A 22,641-nucleotide genomic window follows, 5' to 3' on the forward strand; every position below is an offset into this window, starting at 1 on the left:
CCCTGAGAACTTGGTTGAGTCTTTTATGTTGCACCCATCAAGCCTGGATGTAACAGAGAGTTTGTGCTGACAGTTTACTTGTTTTCAAATCTTTTGAAGAAGACTGTTGGCATGAATTATCCTGAAGAACAATCATCCTTCTTGCACCCAAAAAGATCAACTTACGTTGATTATTAAAAGGAAGTAAGCTTTGTCATGTAATTTCCTCAAAAATCTGTAATGTTTCCATCTAATAAGGGAGCATGCAAAGTAACTGCCAGCTTTTTAATTCACATGCTCTTCTAGTCTACAACTAACTTCCAGTCTGCTGCTCCACTCACTGATACACTGTGGAGTAAAATGTCACCTTTAGATTCTTAGGAAAAGCTTTGTCTTTATGTTTGTTTAGAGAGGAAGCTGTGACTATCCCAAGGTACCAATTCATCGCTGACATACTACAGTATAACTATTTCTGCACGTCCAAATGTTAACGTTCAAAAATGAAAGGATTTTAAGCCTTTTTTTTTTTTTTTTTTTACAAGGCAGCTTGGAACGCCAAGCCAATTAGTCAAGCAGTGCTGTAGCATTTACTTCCTTCTGTAGTTTTATCTTCGTTTTTGTATTGTGACCGGTTTCACCTCTGGCCAATTTCCCATTAGACAAAGATACGCCAGTGAAAAACAAAGATTTAAAAAAAGGGGAGGAGTTAATCGCAAGTTTGTCCTATTGAAAGACTTTTTTTGGACTGGACAGACTGCATGCTACACTGTTAAAATAGACTAATGTGCACCATAGAAAAGTGGTAAACGAGTATCAAGAAGAAAGAAATAGACAAAGAAAAGACGATGGCTGTGTCCGAATTACCGCCCTAACCCCTAACTACTAAAACCCTATATAGTGCGGCACTATATAGTTCTCTATATAGTTCTCTGAATTTTCAAAGCAATTCGGACACCCGTGCTCACTAGTTTTCTCTTTCGGGTGTTTTCAAATGGCGCTCCGCACGAAAACAAAGTGGCGCATTACCGCCACCACCTGGTCTGGAGGGGAACTACTTCTATTTAACGCCGAGAATGCCACCCATTTGTCAAAGTAAAAATATAATAAATATAAACATTTTATGATGACTATTTATGAATCTGCCGTGTTCTGATCATGGAAAACGTGGCTGATTTATAAATAATAAAATTACAAACACATTGGTGTAGCTTTTATGTATTAGTTGATAAATAAACCCTCAAGTCATTAGTCCATGGCAATATTTATTTTTGTGCCGCTGAACGATTTACGGGCTCTTGCGAGGAAGCATTTTTTTTCTGTAGTTTTATCTTCTACGTTACTGAAAATAGCTTTATATATGAATCTGTCCGTGTTCCTGGCAATGATTCAACCGTTTTTCGTGAGATCAAACCAGAAACGAGCAGATATGCAGCATCACAGGACAGCAAGGAGGAGAAGCAGACGTCTCAGAAGATTTCCTCTGGAAGCCCTGGCCAGACATGAACAACTTGTGAGTTAAACTTAAAGTTTTTTTATTAGTTCAATTTAAGCATTTGTTTCTAATTGTGCTCAAGGTTACACAGTCTGCTGGGTAAGACTTTAACATTCTTTTTCAACACTGGACTATGAACTGTATAGTCTAACTACATGAAACACTTGTGAGATCAAAGTTTAGTATTTTTTATTCAGAGTCAATCCATATCACTTGTTTAAAACAAAAATACTTTAATTTTTAAATATTTATATAAAAATCCAAAAACCCAGCCAAAAAAAAAAACACGAGATTTTCCAGCATTTATAAATACGTCATAAACTAAAATGTAAGACATTAGAATAAAATGTAACATTCAAAAAAATCAGATTTAATTTTCTCAATGAAATAATTATTTTTCTATTTTACAGGGTCTTCCACGTCTCTACTGCTTTGCCAACATAAAGGTGTCTGTCGTGGCCCTTCACGCTGACGGTCAGTCCCACGCAAGACCAGACCGGCAGACCCGCAGATCGGTTGACCCGCAGGACCATTGAGCATCTGGTAGAGCAGCTTCGGGTTCCTCACACTCTGGGGGGTGTACAGGAGACTGAGGTCCTGGTGTTTCTTTTCTGGCTGGCGTGTGGCACATCTTACGGTGTGGTAACCAGAGCCTTCGACATGCCCCGGTCCACTGTAAGTGACGTTGTCCACAGGACGGCAGACCGCATCCTCCAGCTGATGAGCAGGGTCACCCAGCATCCAGTGGGAATGAACTGCCATTAGTCAACTCTGGTTTTTTAGCAGCTCGCTGAGTCTTCCACCTTCCAAAAGGTCGTAGGGAGCATTGATGGCTGCCACATAAGAATAAAGGTCCTAAAAGAAAATGCAGCTTGTTATTTTAACAGGAAGCTTTTTTATTCCATTCAACTGCAGGCTGTATGTGACTAATGCCAAATTTAGAGATATTTTTGTTGGGAATCAAGGATCAGTCCACAGTTCACAGGTTCTACGTAAAAAGCCCAATTTATGTAAATAAAACATTACCCACCTGAAGGATCCTTTTGGGTGATGGTGGGTATCCCTCATTGCACATCCCATCACGCTGCTGACACCCTACAGGGAACCCGTGAGGAATGCGGTTCAGGCCCGTTACAACCAGCACCACGCCAAGACATGCTCTGTGGTGGAGAGAGGATTTGGCATTATGAAGATGAGGAGGAGAGCAATACTTCTGGCGGCACTGGAAGTAAAACCAACCTTTGCAATGAAAATCATTGCCTGCAGTTCAGTTCTGCACAATCTGTGCATCAGGGAAGGGGACTGCTGGGAGCCACAGATGTTGTATTTCACTCAATGGCAGACATTCATCCTCAACTTTGTGTGTGAACGTGCATTATGTTGAGATAAAGGGGTTCTTACATAAACAAAATAAAATAACAAAGTATTTTTATGTTATTTATTTGAACATTAGTCAATGAACAAGCAGATAATGTGCTCATGTTACCTGAGATTAGACAGATTAAAGTCATATTTAGTTTGTTGATATACATCTTTATTTTTGTAAATTTTAAACCCAGAATCACATATGAAAACTAAAAGGACTAATAGGGGCATCCAAGTAAACTGTTTGATCCTTTTTCCACTTAGACCGCACTGCTCTGCAGCACTCCATCAGACAAGCTGCACTGTGATCATTTCAACACAAACTGGTTCCACATAAGGATGAAAGGAGCTCTCATCACCCTCCTACCTCTCACTGCCACACTTGCAGGTGTTTTCACACACAGACTCTCACAGTTACTACACTTTTACTAGTTTGTCGTGTTTGACGCAAGAAGGATGTAGTCAGTTAGCTGTAGTCTGTTAAGAGACAAGATTAATCTAAATATTGTTTGCTGACAAGCTTGCATAGAAGAGCTGACACATATACTGAGGTTTGGACTAAAACTTTGATTTTGTAATGAAATATAATGATCCAAATATGAAAGCCTAACAGGCTGAAAACCGATATTGGCTTGGACGACATCAACTAGCTGCAGCTGCAGTGCAACAGGAACGTAACTGATTAAATCTAATTTGTGGTGGGAACTGCTGAAATTAGGCACAGTACAGACAGACATGGACATGTGTGCAGCATGCACAGTCCCAAAGATTTTGTTCTATGACAATGAACTGCCATTGTGGCCTTTGAAAATTTTTGACAACTCTATTAGGTGTTGATGGAAGTCTTACGACTCATTTGACAATAGCTTTTTTATTGTGACAATACAAGACAGTTGTAATTAAGTTACGATAAATTCTTTCTTCAAACAAGTCAACAACCGTTGGCTCCGTTGGTTGTAAACAGGCCAAACGGACTGAAAAGCCTGCCATCTGGACAGTATAAAAAAAGAATAGCAGATAGGAAGAACTGTGAAAGACAAGATGAGATCTGATAGTAAAATTGCACATCTGTTGACAAAGTAAGACCTATCAGCCTTGGAGGAAGCTGCAGAAAGTTGTTTCCTTACCCAAAAATTAAGCTTTCTGTCATGGTGCCTCTGTCAGCTCTCCTCCCCCTCCCCTCTCTGCTTGGCTCCTGATTCATCTCAGCTGTGTCCACTCACCTCATCAACCACCAGACCTTCATAAGGAGATCTAGGACCAGCATTCATCACCAGTTTGTTGCCCCTGATGGTGCCTAGTCTGGTCTCATGTTAGTTCTAGTCCATGTGTTCATGCTCTCCTAATATTGCTTATGCCTCGCCTTCAGGACTTTCATGCCACGAGTGGACACCTGAGCCTCCTGTTTACCAGAGCCGAAGAACCTCACAGAACTCCAAGAACCCTCAAGCCACGCCACGAGCCAACTCAGACCTCCAGCCACGCCACGAGCCATAGCAACCTCCAGCAACGTGGCCTGTCGCTCTCCAGCCCTCACTCACGTCAAGATCTCAAGAAACTCAGTAACATTAAAACTATTACTTGCCATCTACTCAGCTGTGTTTTCCTTCAGGGTTCCAGCGCCTGGGTCTGCCTCGCCTATAGCTTGTCATGACACTTTCATTTACACACATGTAATTTTTCTATTTTACAAAGAATCCTTTTTTTAAAGTTCCAAAAAGTTAATTTCTTTTGACTGGACATTACGTTTATTCAGATTTTCTACATTACTTCTGTAATGTAGATGTTAAATGTCGCTGACTAAAAATAAAATTTTAAACCACAGATCAAAGTGGCTTAAACGCAAAACTAGGATGGTCGTCAATGGCTTGAAGAAACTCCAAACGCATCTGGCAATATATTATGGTTACATCTGAACCAATAAACAGGTGATTTTAAAGCTGAAAAGAAGAGAAGATTCCTGGCATGCTAAAAGCAGTTGGGATGCAGCTACAGTGGATGAACCTGATATTTGACATTTTAAACTGTTAATTTAATAAAGCTGCTGAGGTCCTGAACTCTGCACAGTCACATCTGCAGACATTGGATTGCAGGAAATCCCACCGGGTAAGTGTGAAAAGTCTTTTTAAATTGAATTTACAATGGTTGAAAATTAGATTATACTCTTCCAATAATTTGAATTTTCATACTAATCCAAAAATTGCCAAACCCTTAACCAGCAGAGGTTCCAGCTCATAGTGGCTGCGTTAATTGCTGATGAAGATCATGGAAAACATCACAGCTAGAAATCCAGGAAAGACAGTATGGCAAATTAATGGTTTTACTAAACTTTGTATTGCTGAGGACAAAAATTTCACCAAATCCAGAGTTGTTCAAATGAGCAGAAGTGCTGCTCCAGCCGTAGTTTTTTTTTTTTCAAACTTCAGTTTCCTCACACTGCATTGGAAGATGCCATGGAGAAGCTTTGTAGCTGTCCTGCAGACGACAACTGCTTTTGTTTTCATGGGAAATGCTTCATGTTCAAACATGTTGGAGGTGTTTTTTCCTTCAAAAGATGGTGAAGTTTTATATAAACCAGAAACATTTTCCCACTAAGAAAGAAATGCTGTAGTAATCATAGTACATAACAGCTTGAGGTCAATAGTTGCACCTCTGAAATCTGAGCAGGGTCTTTCCTTAAAAAAAAAAAAAAAAAAAAGAATTTAGAAGAATGTTGCATGGCCCCTCATGATCAGCTAAAATCACAATAGTTATGAACAACACAGCTTGATGTCTTGTGTTTTTTAGGTCCCACAGCATTAAAAATCAAAGAAGAAGCCTAAGGTAAACTTATACCTAAAATAGCTTTTTTTTGCAGCATGAACACAGAAAATTAATATTGTGCGAAAACATACTCCTATTCATCTCCAGCCAGACTTGAAAATGACCTGATCTCCTGACCACACACTTGTAAAATATCAGTTTTGTTTTGATTGCCCATATGTTCCTCCTGTTTCGTCAACTTAGCAGCTGAATTATGTTAACTAAGAAATATGAAAAATTTACTTTCCAGCATTCAACAGTATTCAACATTTTAAAATTAAATATATTCTTTTAATTGTTTTATTAAGTATTCATATATTTATTTAATTTGTCACACACAAAAAAACAGTTCTTTTAAATGAAGATGAACTGTAAACATTTAAATCCTCACCATAACAAAACAGATGTTAGGAGATCTTACCAGACATGTTTTATGACAGGGCCACTGGCAGAAATGCTCCTCTTTGCTTGCTGTAGTTTGTCAAACAGAAGCACAGGTGTGTGCGGTTCTTATTAGCTGAGTGAGTGTCTTCAGCGAGGAGCGCTTCTTTCACTAACTGGCATAATTTAGAGGGGTGGTGACACTTGTCATTTCCTATGTAATCTTAACTCAACAGTAACATCTTGAGATAGGACAACATCATCCAAAGTTCAGTAATCATTCTCTCTAATTCTAAGGCTGTATTCAGACAAATTTGCTTCGCTTAAAGTGAACCACAGTTCATTTCTCCAGATAATCCTGAACAAATAATCAGTCTGAATACACCCAAACTTTCTGATCCGTTTCCAATCGGACTGAGCTACGGTTCGCTCTGAGATTTCTCAATCTGAATTCAATCTAAATACAAAGGTCTAACTGTGTATTTCTTAGGTTATTTTAACATAATTGAAAACGCTTCTTACATGCTTTTCTGTGTCTTGTCATGCAACCAGCACTGTTGTGACGTCGTCCTAAAGGCTACTTTGTAGTTCTTTAACAGAATTCTCATAAAATAACACAATAACACCACAACAATGAGACACAGCAACTCATTGAAATGAGATCGCATGAATGCAGAGCCAACAAAAGATTTTTAACGTGATTCACATTACTTTTCATTGTTTTCCAGACAATCTATATGTCATAAACACTTATCAGCGTGCCTTCTTCGCTGTCTTCTTGCCAGTAATCCCCCTGCACCATGCATCCACCGGACCAAAGAAGTGATTAAAAAGTGTTGAGCCTGACGTTGATACAAAAGCTCAAAACTTGTGAGTGAAATATAAAGTTTGTATAAACTAAAAGGTTAGGACTTCAATCATTTCTGCTTTTAGTTGCTTTGCCCCACCCTCGTGATCCTGGCCAATGAGTGAAGAGATCTTTAGTCTCAAATGCAAGGTTCAGGACTCGATCCGGACCAAATTAAACAGACTGGGTCTGTACCATCGGATTTTTCCAGACTGAATACACCCTATAACAAGTAGAAAAATGAGGCTAACTTTTCTTTTTCTGTACTTTGTATTAAAGTTCAAAGAATATTCCATTGAATGGTTAAATTTGTTCATAAGAAGTTTTTAAATATATTGAACCCTAAAATATTCCTCCATCTATTACTAAAAATGTGTTTTTCATGTAACTTTACAATGACAATAAACATCTTATCTTACATCATCCAATTTTATCTCAACAGATTCAGATGATCACATTCAGAAACCCAACTTTGCAAATACAAAAACGTATGCCTGAAACCATTCCACCTGATCAAAAAAGAGAATGTTGTATTTCCCATGTTAATGTTTTGAAAAAAAATGTTTTTGCCAGTTTAAATTCTTTGCCTTTGCAGGAGCCGGTTTAGCTCGTGCTGGTTTGCGGCGCCTTCCGTTTGTGAAACCAGGGTTTGAATCCGGGCTGCTCCCTGTTCCCTTCTCTACTTCTGTGCCAGTCCCAAGCCCGGTTGCTTTGAGAAGGTTGCATCAGGAAGGGCATCCGGCGTAAAACATTGCCAAGTTTACCATGCGACTTGTTCGCTGTGGCGACCCCTGATGGGAAAAGCCGAAAGAGAAAGAAGAAAGCCTTTGCCATTATCCTCGTAGTGAAAAGCTTAGAAGATGGTACTTTATTTATGGTAATTTGGACTTTTTACTGCTTTTATTCTTCAAATAAACATTATTTTTCTTCATTTTCATGTGTATGTGTGCGTGAGAAAGACGGTGTGCTTGTTACCTTTTACAGATGCTGTGATTTTAGTCATAATTGATCAATACGTCACACGTCAGAGAGATTTGCTGTTATTGTGAACATCACAGCAGTATAAATCATTTTGAAGACACGAACAGTCTGGCACTGAATGTCATGCATGACTTTGTCACCCTTCATCCTGCAGGAATGAGTGGATATTTCAGCAAGAACTTAACAGACGTCAACACTGATGAGTGGATTTGACCCGTTTAGCCTGCTGTCATGAACACGCAGAAACATCATGTCAAAAGTGAGAGGCAGTCAGCAGAAAGATGATGCCTCTAGGAATGCAGACACCACAGGGATGCAGGCCAGAGCAAATCTGTCTTACTTTATTTTTTTTCTAAGTATTTATTTATGCATGTGACAAATTGTGAATTACGTTAAAATGATAAATAGTGATTATTACTGGTAGAAAGAAAGAATATGTAGTGGGGGAAAAAAGTATTTAGTCAGCTTCCAAATGTGCAAGTTCTCTCACTTATAAGCATGAGCGAGGCCTGTAATTTTTTATCAGTGGTAAACCTCAACAATAAGAGACAAATTGAGGAAAGAAATCCAGACAATCACATTGTCAGATTTTTAAAGACTTTATTTGCAAATTATGGTGGAAAATATCTGCGACAGACTGGCGACCTGTCCAGGATGCCCCCTGCCTTCACCCACAAGTGGCCGTGATAGGCTCCGGCAGCCCTGTGACCCCGAAAGGGAATAAACGATAGAAGATGAATGAATGATGGAAAATAAGTCTTTGGTCACCTACAAAAAAGCAAGATTGCTGGCTCTCACAAACCTGTAACTTCTTCTGTAGGGGCATCCTCTGTCCTCCACTGTTAACTGTATTAATAGCACCTGTTTGAACTGGTTATCTCTATATAAAACACATGTCCACAACCTCAAACAGTCACACTCCAAACTCCACTAGACCAAAGAGTTGTGTAAGGACACCAGAAACAAAATTGTTGACCTGCACCAGGCTGGGAAGACTGAATCTGCAATAGGTAAGCAGCTTGGTGAGATGAAATTAACTGTGGGAGCAATTATTGGGAAATGGAAGACATACAAGAACACTGATAATCTCCCTCCATCTGGGGCTCCCCACAAGATCTTACACCGTGGGGTCAAAATGATCACAAGAACGGTGAGCAAAAATCCCAGAACCACATGGGGGAGACCTAGTGAATGACCTGCAGAGAGCTGGGACCAAAGTAACAAAGGCTACCATCAGTAACACACTACATCGACAGAGACTCAAAGCCAGTACATGTGAAGGCCCGTCTAAAGCTTGCTAGAGCATTTGGATGATCCAAATTCTTTAAATTTGCCAATCCATATCATCTATCAAAGTCCTTTCAGAGGTAGACTGGCTTTTATTTAGTGCAAAGACTGAAATTATCACAAACAGACTACAACACATTTCTTTCCAAATGCACCCCCCAAAATAGTACAGAAAGTAATGCGTGAAGAGAATCCATCAAGTACAAAGAGCACATCAGTGCAGATCCTTGAATCCAAGACAAGTGTTTCTATTTACAATGTGGACAACATCAAATTCATGTCTTCTTCTCATTTAAACAAGTCTGAGCAGGGAAACCCACCAGAGGCCTAGATGCTGCCTTGGCAGATAAAATGTTTTCTTTTTATTGAGGTGGGGGCTTTCCTGCGAACGCATCCCAAATGAGGGGGTCAGACAAGTTGTGGCATGTCCCAAAGCAGACACATGTTCCCCATTGTCAGCCCAATCTCTTTCCCAGCCAGGAGATCAATGCGGCCTGTCAGATGTCACCCACTTGCTGTCAAGGCTCAGAGTGATGTTTTAGGGGTTTTTGGGGGGGACTTGGGGTGAGTGGGTGGGGAGGCAAATTATGTAGAGGAATGTCATGGGGCTGTCTGCATTTTTGCATTTTAATTTGAGGGGGGGGGGGGGGGGGGGTAATGGTTGAAGCCTCCCTGAAGGACAGATCCTGCAGGTGGGACAAACTGAGGCAGATGTGGTCTTGTTTGGGGCATCTGTTGCTGCAAACATTTGATTTATTTTAGTTTTGTTCGTAAAATGAGTCATACAGCAGCAGAAAAGAGGAAATTTTAGATTCACCTGATATTTCTATGTGGATGACAACTTATATTCAGGATTGTGCCGTTTTTTCCTTGTTTGAAATAACGTTGCCACTGTTAACTGGTTTGGACGTCAATAAATCATGACAGATCTGGTGGCCACGTATGAAGAGGACTTTTGTTTGGGTGCTCCAAGTCTGAAGGACAGCTGCTCCACCTCAAACCCTGGTGACCACACCTGCTTGGCCTGTCGGCCGTGCTGACGTGTTTCTCTTTGCGGCCCCATGCGGTTTGTAACTGTCAGAGCAGAGTGGGAGGCAGCAGACAAACACATTCAGGACTCTGGGGTGCTGACTAACCGGGTGCAAGGATGATGTTAGAAACTGATGAAAATGAGGTTGAGATAGGGGAAATGGCAATCTGGATGGATCAGGCACACACGATAATCAGAACAACCCTGTCATCTTCACAACCCCTAACAGATGAGCCGACCTGTGTCAAGGGGAAGCTGGTGACCTCAAGGAGCAGTGGGTGGGCAGCTGTTCGTCTTCCAGCCATGCAAAACCCGAGGCACACCTGTGTTCTCCTTCATGGGGTTGACTGACTCTTTTAATAAGGGGTCATTACACAATAATGTGGTGAGTAAAGCAGAGATAGGGTGTTGTTTTTCTGCATATGAAAGGGGAGCAGACTCTCGGAGTAGATCAGAGTGATAGCAGAGCGGGTCAGTGAGCGGCCACCATTTAATAGATTTAATATTTCTGTGAGACTGACAACATTTTAATCCAAGCGAAATCTAAGCTTTTAAAGTTCCACTCTGATCATCTTTTGATCTATTATAAGCGTTCAAAATTAGCCTTTTGTGATTATGGTGTTTTTAGCTATTTTTTTTTAAAAGTCATTTTTTTATGACAGTTTCCACAAAGTTCAAAAAAAGTAGTTCATTAAAAATTTGCCTCTGAACTTTGGCCAGGATTATTACCGTAGAGTTAGCTTCCCCTCATTTCCCATCATAAATCTGATTACACTCTCTCCTGCTAGCTTACAGCCCCTCACAACCTCAATCTAGCATGACCGGTGCAACAAAAATGGCAAGCAACATTGCAGCTATCCAGCCATACAGTTTTGAACCAAATGCCAGCTCAGAGGAGGAAAACTAAGATCTATTTGTCTGCAAGCAAACACATCAGAATAGAGTGCAGCAGTGACATAGTCGGCCCGTCGACAGTGGCGACTCTGTCACTGCTGCGGGTTTTTTCCAACAGGATTTTTTCGTCCGCTCCTGATTCGCCACAATTTGAATAAATACTTAAAAATGGCAACTTTGATTTTTTTTTTATACACATCCCTCATAATGAGAAAATTGCTACAAGAACATGTTAAAAACACCAAAGACACAATTTTCATTGGAGTGAGATCATTTTCGATGAAGACGCATCATTTACTAAGCAATGAACCTTTCAGGTTGCCTGATCATGGTGTCTCTGTTTTTGAAAATATTTCTAACTTTATTTGAATTTAGACCCTGTGCTGTTAGTAGCCACACTGAACAAAGGAGCTCATTCAGTGTACGAAGAGCAGAGGTGAAAAACTGTCAGACAGGAGTAGGTACAGGAACATGAACTATCCATCCAGTCCACATCTGCAGTGCCCCCCACCACCACCACCACCACAGAGGCAGCTGTTATACGGTAAACTTTGCCGCACTGCTCCCTGTTCGGTCAGTGCACTTTCCCATTGTTAGGATGAAAAGCGCCGCAGCAGTGGTGGCCTCAGTCCTCAGGAGCAATGCCTGGCTGGAGCTTATTATGGTTTTCCTTGCCCAAATAAACACACAGGGACTTCGCAGCCACAGCTGTGGGCCTCTCCCTGGTTGACCTCCTCTCCTGTGAGTCCTCCACTCGTGCACAGAAACAGAGAGAAAACAAGTGAGGAGGAAAGAGATGACTATCCCAGGCCAAAGCTAGCAGGGGTTAGAGAGGCCAAAACCTACTTATTTTCAGATTCAGGTCTTTCCCACGCCTGCAGGCCTGCAGCCGGCTGTGTGCCTGCATGCCAGAAAAGTGTTTAGCTAACTCATCCTCCCACCAATAAGGGGGATGAGGTCTGGTTTCTTGCTGTTAAGCACAGATGAAGTTTATTTAGGGTATTTTTTGTGTGTGTGTGTATGGGTTGGGGTTTGGAAGCGGACGGTCCAAAGGAATGCACACTCCTGTTCTTGTTACCTTCTGCGCTCAGAAAGGATGAGAGTGTGAATCTGGAGTTTGACAGCTGAGTAGATTGGACTAATGGGCTAAGCAGACCAAGACAGGAATGAGGGTCACACCGAGACCATTCTTAAAGCCACACTAAGAAAAAACAATGCCCAAACTGCTGCTCATTTGCAGAAAATGAAGAAACGTTACAAACTCACCTGTGTGTGTCTTTGTAAATTTTATAAAATATTTATATTGGGCAAAAATGTGCCTAATGTTCCAGTAATTTAGACCAAAGTCAATACAATAGGATTTCATTGAATGCAGAGTTTGTATTTAGTATAACTTTAGAGCACTTTCAGACATTTTTAAGAACAAAAATCAATTAAATGAATTAGCAAACATACAACAGTTTGATACATGTGCAGATATACCAATGAATACTTTCTTCTTTTTTTATTATTTTTTTAACCAACCACAACCAGCTCAAAGACATAAAAACACATTTGCAAACCATTTTACTTGAATTAGGACACTTAATTTCAAATTAAAGACTGGATTTAAAACCATAAGGACTTGGATGTTTAAGGGCAAAAATTGTTTTTGTCTGTTTTCTGTCTGACACTTGTCTTCCGGAAGAAACTTTCCACATACGTTTTATTGTTTGTTTTTTGTTAACTTTTAACTGTTGAGCTACTAACTTTGCGATTGTGCGAGTAGCTGCTTAAAGTCACATGACGTGTCAAGACACAAGGATGTACTAAACAGAATCAGGTAGTTTTCAAAGCAACCCCCCCCCCAAAAAAAAAAAAAAAAACTTCCTGGAGTATCAGAAAGTAAGCAAGACAGAACTAATCAAAGTTAAAGTATGCTCTTTTTTCTGTCTGTGGCCCGGTACCAAGTGGCCCACAGACCAGTACCTGTTAGCGGCACAATAGTTGGGGACCACTGTTTCAAATAACATAATTTCAGAAAACAAACCAAACAAGAAAGGTGCAAACCATTTATAAATGACCCGATTGGAAAGAGCAAATATTGACTAGCACTATTTTGATTAAAAAAAACTATCGTATAAAGTCTAGAATTTGTTGGAATCGTATTTCGTCCACACTTAAAATTCTGATCATTGGGTATCAAAACATCGAAGAAAAATGCAGGTGACAATTTTATCAGCTACAACATATTAATTGAAGGTCAAACTTTAGGGTTTAATTCTCTATTTGTCGATTCAGAGACCTCGCGAGTAAATATGCATGAAAATACATCAAAAGATGCATGGACAGCTAAGAAAAATATCAGTGTTTATTTGGGATCTTACCACAAAAAACTATTTAGAAATGTTTTGTTGTGGTTCTTCCTGCAATAAACTTCAGATGTCTTAGTCTTTGGAAGTTGACATTATATCACTGCTATTCAGATGCAGAAAACAGCAGAGAAACAAAGAAACTGATGCAGACAATAATTTTATTTATTTGTAATAATATTTAAGTGTATCAAAAAAATAGAGTGCATAAAAACACTGAATTATTCAGCTTGGAATAGTGAACTGTAACTTGAGTAAGCATTTTCTTGTTGCTAAAACAACAATTGAATCTGGGTGCAGGTATTTTTTGATCCAACCACCTGTTTGTTTTTGCACCACCTTGCACACCATGGCCACCCACTGAATTCAACCCACCCACACACACAACCTCTCCCTCCTACGTACGCACGCCCACACACATCCATCAAGACTAATGAAAGCTCAATCACCCACTAAGTAACTCCCACATGCTCAAGTGCAGCAGAGGGACAGACACATACGCACTCTTCACCCCATTCGTTTGCACTGTCAGCCTGATTCAGAGCTGAGTCGGCATTCAGCCACTTGTTTGCGTGAGTAAGGTAGCCTGCTGTCTCTCCAGAAGCACCACGCCGAAGGAGGCATGAGAAGGGACTCCCCTGCAGCTTCTAGAAGGGACAGATGAGAAGAGAGAGCTCCTAAGGGCATCTTGAGGGGGTGGATCTTGCCGGGGGCTGTATTCCCTTTAAATATCCCTTACCTACACCCACAAAGAACAAGAAGAGGGTGGAGGCTTCCATCACCGAAGATGCCCCCCACCCTGTCTTCCTACCCCCACCTCCAATCTTCATGCAGAGTGTGCATTACAGAAAAATGGTGGTCCACAAACACACCTGCATTGGAATGAATATGCAGCATGACAGCAAATGGGCCAGCATCTGTTATGTGAAGACACGCGGGTTTCCTCAGTGAATTTCAATGACATTGCTACAGATTTCCCACTGCATTAATGCAACCTTAGTAGTGCCTTTTGGAGCAAAAATTACAGTATGTGCCTGAAATACCTGACAGGCCCAGATCCAGCTTCATACCTCACACTTCAACTGGTTTGAATTCTCACCAGAGCTGCTTGCAGAGCTGCTTGCAGAGCTGCGCCAGAGCTGCAAGAAACCAGTGCAATGTTAAAGACCCACGTCAAGGAAAATTGTATTTTTGATGTTTTGACATGTTTCTTGTGGAATTGTTCTTATGATTGAGGACATAGTTACAGAAAAATAAACTTAACAATGTGTTTCTGAGTAATAATGAAATGGTTGTGAATCAGAAGCAGACAAAAATTCTGTTGGAAAAACCCTAGCAGTGATGTACATGCTACTATGGGCAAACCTCAAGCTCCCTACTCTGCTCCATTCTGATGCCTCCACTTGGAAACAAATAGATGTACGTCTTCGTTTTCATCATCTATCTGGCATCTGAATCCAATATATGGCTGAATAGCTCCAATATAGCTCAACAAATGTTTAGTTGGGGTTGTAAGGGGCTGTAGGCTCTGTTGACGTATCCATCTGTTTATGTGCTCACATATAAACAGATGGATGATGTAAAATGGGGGCAGGCTTACAATGAGCGAACAGTCCCGGCCACAACACAGAGGCAAATTTCCAATGAACTCCTGCTGCTCTGCAGAAACTATGTCCTAGAAAACAACACAGGTTTTTAGATTTTATATTGTATAAGATGATCGGAGTTGGGCTTTAAAGACGGAATAAGTTTACCAATACAGTGGAAAGTGAGGCTCAAACGATTGAGAAAAGTTCAGAACCAACTATTAAATCTACAGCCACGTCAAAAAATTACACGGCAGCTCCAGCAAGGAAGCAATTACAGAGTTGGGGCTCTGAGCGACGCCAGTGCAGCCTAGCCTGGCACTCTCCTCATTGACATTGAGTCAATTCTTTAAATTTACAGCTCTGGGTTTCTTCGCAAATGAGCTGGTCCAGGAGCTGGGCCGGCTCCCAAGGTCCCAATTTGCAACTCGTGGTAAAAGATTAAATCATATGCAATCATTTATGCATAAATTGCAACTTAATGGCTGTGGTGGAATACTGAGAGTGATGAAGAAGAGTAGCAAACAACAGGAAGGGTGAGAGGTTGGAGAAATGAGAGAGAAGACATAACTTGCCAGAGACTCCGTCTGGGCTTAGTGTCAGGCCTGATGGCACAGTGTCAGTGTCATTACATGGGTGTGTGTTCAGGAGAGGTTTCACCCCAGACGGACATGACATGCACATCCAAACGCGTGTCAGGCGGCCACCCACGCTTGACACAGGGAAGACGCCAGGCCCTGACACATGGAGCGTGGTGAGGCGACAAGTTCGTCAAGAGACGGATTGGTGCCTCCTTGCCACATGTCAGTCACGTCTCACTCTCACCCTTTTCTCCCAGCTGCCTCCTTATCCTGTGGAAAGCACAAATCACTTGCAATGTTTCAGATCAACTCAAATCTTTTGGGATCTGTGCTTGTGGCAACAATCTCCAGAGTTCAATGACAAATATCTGGAGAAACATTCTATGTTCCTGACAGAGATGATAAAGAGCTCTTCTAGCACAAACTATCCTGCAACTCTTACTGTAACGTCATGCCTAGAACTCATTTTTTTAGATTAAATAACATGAGACAAAACACAGATGTGAATTCTGGGCCAGTGGATTATAGTGCCAAGTGTTGGTAATTGATTCTCCCCATACCCTCAACTGACAAGCCTCTCCCCCCTAAAATGTTCCATGCGGTTTCTTTTGGGGGTTTAGGGGGATCTCATGCAAATGCTTAATCACCTCATTTTACTATTTGTCCAAAGTGGCAAAACAAACAAAAGGCACACTTGAGCAGGCATCTTAAGAAAATGAGGAGTGCAGAAGGTTTCCAGAAATAAACCAGAGCAGGCTGTTAAATCCATGCGTGCGGAGGGTCAAGAGTGGTGGATTTCAAAGAGAACCCGTAAAAAAGAAACAATCTGCTTTTCGCATTTCGACAAAAGAAGGAAATATGACTGAGATATCTCGCCGCTGACGCGTCCAGGGAGGAGTGCTATCGCCAGCTCTCCCTGGAAGTCAAGTCTTGGCTCATGCACAAAGATTTATGCCTGCTGTAAAATCAGCAGTTCTCAATCCGAAGGTGCTAAAGTCACAGCGCTAAAGGTTTTCATTTCTTAGAGCAGCTTGGTGCACATGTTACTGATTTTTCTACCTGAAAAAGCCATTAACCTGTTGGTATCTTTGGAGACCTGTTGCTTTTGAACCCACCAAAAGGTGAATGAGCACTGTTCCCACAGGGCTCTCACACATCATCAGTGAAAGGTCTCTCTCATCATTACTCAGTACCTGCACACTCTCCCCCTGGAAGCTGGTAATACCTTAGCTCCTGTAGCTACACACCGATTGGGATAATCCCTTGTCAACATGTTGCTGATCCTGGGATTGGGCTGCCCTGATCTCCCCCTTGGCCTCCCCTCATCACTGGGTCTCTTGGGCTGACATGGGCCCTGACAAAAGCCTAATCCATCACCTCCTGTCAGGGAATGCCGTGCTGCAACACCCCTCGTTGGCTGGTATTAGCCTAATCCACTGGTCCTGGCTTCCATGAGAATGAAGCGCCCACATGGCTTCACCCCGGTTCTGTTTACACGTCCCATCTGAGTCAACACACTTCTCGCAAGGACAGACGCCACGAAAAGAGGAGCACACCATGGAGTCACCAAGCCTTCCGTGAATCAGTGCAGCTGGCAGCAGGAGCTTTGCTGCGGTGGATGATTGATAGTCTTTGTGACAGACCTCTGTAGTGGTAATGTAATCCCTGGAGTAAACACAGGCTCCTAGTCTCTGAATGGACCGGTATGCCGACTGTAGAAGCACACACTGAAGGCTTACCTCTGTGAGGAAAAGGTGAACTGTTTTGAAAGTGTACACTGACAATGCATACTTGTAGTTAAAAGGCACACAAATACAGCTTTGTGGGACAGGACAAAAGCACGATTTAACACATTCTCACATAGGACTGTGGGGAAGAGTGTTAGCTAAAAAGATCATCTGATAGATGTTTCCTCACACCAAATGAGTCTCAAAAGACAAGGAAATAAGGAAAAAATTATAATTTAAACGTTCATTTTATTGGCCCATCTGACTGCCAAACACATGAATGCATCTACACTGTAATCACTGAAGAGTCTGCTCTGTTCACATGAAGTCCATCAGTGTTTTGATTCCTCTTTCCAACATATCATTTAGAGGTTACACTTCCCTCTAGTGGTGGAGGTCTAACCACCATCCAAATCTCAAAAGCCTGGTGCCTGAATCTAAAGACAAGAGATGATTAAATAGTTTTTTACAAATTAATTGGCTGTTGTTTTAAAAGAAGCAGGTCTGTTCTGGAATGACAAAGGCATTTGGAAGAAAAAAACCTCAAGCAAATTGGATCATCATGAATTGAAATCCAAAATAGTTACTGGCTTTCTATGATCTATGTAAACAATGGATACATTAATATTTTAATATATCCCCTGTATTATTCGATTCTGTAAAAAAAAAACATGTAAAATTGACATTAGAATCAATTAAAAATATAAAGAAAATGTGTTTTGCAAGGTTTTCGCTGTGGTGTAAATTCCATTGCATTTCAGTAAAATGGCTGTAATCTGACCCCAGAGTCTGTAAATATTACAACAGCGGGAAAAAAGAGACCCGAGCCATGGGGTGTGGAAGCCACGCGCAGAGGGATCTGGGTCCAGAGCCACTGGGTGCCTCTCTCCATGCTTAAATTACCATCCTTCTGACGATCGATCACTCAGCATCCACAAGTGCTGTGATGAGCACACGCCCCTGAAGGCACATCTGCATGGAGTTTCCAGCATTGTCTGCTCTAAGATGAAAAGATGAGAAATTTTGGAAGGAAAAAGGTTAGTTTGTCTGAGAAGAGAAAGGGCTGGCTATGGGAGATTCTCCTGGGGCTTTGCTGGCATCTCATTTGCTTTGATATCACCTCCAGGTTGGAGTTTGCAGATGTTTGATGGGAGTGTTGACTTGTGGGAGATAAAATAATGATTTGCGTTCAGACTCAGTGAAAAATTGGATTTTTGCTGAGTGTGTGGGATTGTTTTTGATTTTAAATAATCTTTTTTGTTCCAGTTAAAACTTGAAGTTAAAGTCCCACTCGAATCATCTTTTGATTTGTTTTAAAAGCATTTCCAGTAATTATTTTAATGATTGTCGTTTTTAGGCAAAATCAAAAAACCTGTTGTTTTCTAGGACAAAGTTTTTGTGAAGCACAGTAACCCTGCCAGGCTGCACGGTGGCGCAGTGGTTAGCGCTCTTGTCTCAGAGCAAGTCCGGCTGGGGGCCCTGAAACAGAACATCAATGGGGGACCTTTCTGTGTGGGGTTTGCATGTTCTCCCCGTGCATGCGTGGGTTTTCTCCGGGGTCTCTGGCTTCCTCCCACCGTCCAAAAACATGCTTCATAGGTCTTCATAGGTCATAGGTCAACTCTAAATTGTCCCTAGGTGTGGGTGTGAGTGTGAGAGTGAATGTGTGTGTGATATGTGACAGACTGGCGAACTATCCAGGGTGTCCCCTGCCTTCGCCCACAAGTGGCCAGGATAGGCTCTGGCAGCCCTGTGACCCCGAAGGGACAAAACGGCAGAAGATGAATGAATGAGTAACCCTGCCACCTTCCCATCATCCATCTGTTTACATGCTCTAATGCCAACTTACAGCCTCTCACATCACCAAGCTAACATTATTGGTACAACAAAAACAGCGAGCTATAATTGAGCCATCCAGCTGTACAATTTTGAGCCAGATGCCAGCTCAGACAAGAAAAACAAAGACGTACATGAATCTATCTTACTGCGTGGGAACACATCAGAATTGCGCGGAGCAGGGAGCTTGGAGCTAGCCATAGTAATGTGTGTGTCACACTTACAAGCTTTTCCCATTGGGATTTTTCTGCCTGCTCCTGATTCAGAACGAATAAAGAATTTTCTACATATATTTTTTTATTTTTTTATTGAAATATAATCATTACAAAACTCTCGCAGACACAACCACACAATGTTGCAAGGCACAGCTCTTCACAAAAACAAAGATAAAAAAAGACAAAAACAAAACAAGAATGTATACATATATAAAAAATATAAAAAACTTTCAGCATAAATTAAAATACAAGGCAATCAACAATCTGGACCCTAGTTTGTAACCATTCTGTAGCAGATTTACAAATGTCATTCATCAATGAAAGGATTTGAGTTGTGAATACATTTAATTTTCTACATATATGTCCTCCATCATGAGAAAAATGCCACAAGAACTTGTTAAGAACACCAATAGCACAATTATAATCAGAGTTGAACTCTAAGAAACATATTTTAGTATTTGTAAAACCTTTTTCACTTTGTAGATTGATTCTCATAAAATTTTAGGCATTACTATTAATCTGTAATTAATTTACAGATTTTCATCATGCCTTTATGTTGGTGCATACATTTTTTAGGTAAGTCAAATTTCTTAGAGAATAAATGTTTAGGTAGAAAATGAACTCAAACTTGAACACATTTAGGAGGTTTTGACTGATCGTTGCTGTTGTGAGATTACAACATAAGTTGGGGTTACATGTGCAAAATATATTTGATTGTTATGATTATAATTAAGTGCTTGTTTACTCATAATTTTTTAAATCCGTGCTTTTTTTCTTGGCAGCACCGCAAACACGAAGCAACAAGTCCGGCTGCTCTGCTCAGAAACATGCTTCTTCGCATGGGTGGAGCTGTTCGCGCTCCTAAGCTTTCTCTGGAGCGCTACACCGTCTATGCATGACGCAAAGCCAGCACAGTAGTGACCCACAATCAGAATAAACTGTTTATATGCACCACGATCGGATCAACAATCGGCATAACCCACCTATCTCGATCGGAAAGAAATTTTGATCCGAATGAGTCTGATTGGGGCAGAGTATTCCGAATGGGATCTTTACGGGACGCATTTTTATTCTGAACAGGCGTTCATTCCGTTTACTTTTGTCCATGTAAACGCAGCTATTGTCAGATGTGTTCCTCTTTTTTTCAGATCTCCAGGTCTTCTTTGCGCTCCTCCCCATTTGGTGAATAGACAGCAGCCACATAAAGGCCCTCTGCCTCCCAGCACTTTCACCTTCTGAGTAAAGGTGCCCCAGATAGTAAGGATCACCTTGCAGCGCCTGCAGCTTCACTGAACACAGCGCTCAATGTTGGCCTGCCTGCTGACAGCAGCCTAAGAGTGAGCGGAGTCCTCAGAAGTGGGACGAGTATGTGCATACATTTCATGTGTATAACTTAATTTTCTCATTGAAAGCACTGATTTGATCCCAGGACCGAGCAGACCAAAATCCTGCATCCTTTTCTGAGGAATTTTCCCATTAGTGAACCAGCTCAACTGCCCCTAAAATTACTTCACTCACTAAGCTGCCCTTGTCCTCACTCTAATCTAGCCTTTAAAGTCTTGAATCATTATTATGGCACTTCCATGCACAATGAAAGCAATAGAAACATAAAGCCTCTCCCAGCAAGCAAGCACAACACTCCAGGACGGCCTCCACTCGGGTCTTTGTTGGTTTCTGGATTATAGATTCATTTTTGCTGGACGTGTGGTCAAATTCAACCATGGGAAAAACCCTGTGTCCCCCACTCTTTCATGTCGTTCTCATTTTCTGGGCATCTAATGGTCATAATCGAGGCGGCCATTCTGGGTATGTGTTTGAAGGAGTGGTCAAGGAGCCACTAATCCCCTCATACACTGTTTGTCGTGGTGGCCCCCAATACAAGAGCTGATTTTGTTGCAGAATTCCAAAAGAGAAGGGGGAGGATTTGGGTTTTTGCTCTTATGAATATACGCACCCACACTTACACAAAGACACAATTGCTCTGGTGGGAATGCTGGGACTCCTAGAACAACAGCAGCCAAGCCTTTCAATGTTGGAGGGAGTTTAAAAACATAGATTGATCAGGAGAATTTTATTCAATTACTCAGATTTATCATGTTGAAAATGGTTAAATGAATGTAGATCAGTGGGTAAACTTCTTTGGAAAGAATTGATTTATCCAAGGTTGAATGTTTAAACAGCAAATGAAAACTCAAGGAAAGAGGTCACATTTAGAAGGAGAAACAATAAATGATACTGAATTCACTCTTTTAACTTTCCATACTTTTTCCCTCTGTCTCATGAAATTAATTGGACAAAAAGAACGCAATAACTTGATGTGAAACACAACAGAGGGTTGCAGCTGCATCTCACTGAGGTCTCAGGTCCTTTAGTGTTCAGCAGATTACCAGAGTCAAGTGAGGAGTTCTTAGCCCTGAAGTCCACTCAACCCTCCCTGAGCGAGTCACACAAAACTAGATTGAAGATGCTCTCTTAAGCAGCTGTTTGTGAAAACGAGGAGACCCTCTCTGCTAAACGCTGGGGGCCCTCTTCAGACCGACATCAGCAGGGTTTCTGCCTTCAGTTCCACCCCCACCAGTGATCAAGTTCACCCTTTTCACAAGCACCTGGGCCTTTGGCTGGATGGCCTGTCACTCATACAGATCCAAAAACTAGATGAGAAGGTTTTATGATGGAGCAAAGGAAAGGAAAGGAAAAGAAAGGAAACTGAGCAGCTCTCACTTGTTGACAGCTCCCTAATCCACCTCAGTTTTCCCTGTTTCTTTCCATTTCCCCATCTCCGCCTGTCCTGTGGGGCTGCAGATTTCTGGTCCAGCAGTCTAGGACAAGACCACCATTAACTGCAGGGCTGTGCAGAGGGCGCGTGGGACAAAAGGCCCAACACGCCGTCCCTGCCCTCGGACAAGGCCTGAAACAAATGTTACAGGGCTGGCACAGAATGGAATCATCCGGCCAGTGTCACTGAATACATTTACCTACCTCAGAGTCCTTTCAGATCCATGCTTTGTTTTAGCCCAGGAAGAAGGGAGGGCGTGAATGGAGGGGCGGGCGAAGGAGGGGATTCGGTGGTGGTGGTGGTGGGGGAGGGAGGATGCATGTGTTGAGAGAAAAAACGCAAGGGAGGAAGGGAAGTGAACGCATGAAATGAACGAAAGAAGCTCCAGGTTTCCACAGTGACAGCTCCAGCTTGGAAAACACCAGTTTTGTTAGGGATGGGAGGAGGCGTTGATGTGGGTGTCCTCCCCCCACATGGACACCAGGTTTATTGTTGTGTCTTGTTTTTCTTT

The 22,641-nt window shown here is 41.6% G+C and overlaps 1 long non-coding RNA gene across 1 annotated transcript; it reads right to left on the reverse strand.

The window, feature by feature from the left end:
• Positions 1–1,643: 1,643 nt before the first annotated feature.
• LOC144992036 (uncharacterized) lies at positions 1,644–6,096 on the reverse strand. Its single transcript, XR_013655766.1, has 3 exons — positions 2,711–6,096; positions 2,502–2,631; positions 1,644–2,326 (listed from the first exon to the last, which is right to left on the reverse strand). It is a non-coding gene; the product is annotated as an uncharacterized LOC144992036 (long non-coding RNA).
• Between the last annotated feature and the right edge of the window lie 16,545 nt (positions 6,097–22,641).

This window comes from Oryzias latipes, chromosome 4, assembly GCF_053564925.1.
Source record: "Oryzias latipes strain Hd-rR chromosome 4, Olatipes_Hd-rR_3.1".
NCBI classification, from domain to species: domain Eukaryota; kingdom Metazoa; phylum Chordata; class Actinopteri; order Beloniformes; family Adrianichthyidae; genus Oryzias; species Oryzias latipes.